This window comes from Petromyzon marinus, chromosome 34 (assembly GCF_048934315.1).
Source record: "Petromyzon marinus isolate PM22_M1 ecotype Great Lakes invasive population chromosome 34, UKy_Petmar_22M1.pri1.0, whole genome shotgun sequence".
Taxonomy (NCBI): Eukaryota; Metazoa; Chordata; class Hyperoartia; order Petromyzontiformes; family Petromyzontidae; genus Petromyzon; species Petromyzon marinus.
Genome location: NC_133700.1, coordinates 10,291,363 through 10,291,584, shown reverse-complemented (window position 1 = coordinate 10,291,584; position 222 = coordinate 10,291,363).

Sequence of the window (222 nt, the reverse complement as noted above, 5' to 3'; positions counted from 1 at the left end):
CGTGAATTTAATACAGCGGGGTTTTAATTAAGCAGGTAAGCACACAAGAGGTCATCTCTCTAATTATTGTCATTATCTGGAATTGTCAGGTAATGTGACAGGCCGAGTCATTTGATTAACCATGTAGGAACCCACTGCGTTGTTCCCATTCGATTGTCCTTTATTAAACAAAGATGACAGCCCACAAAGATAAAACGTCTTTGATGTCTTTTGATCAACCAA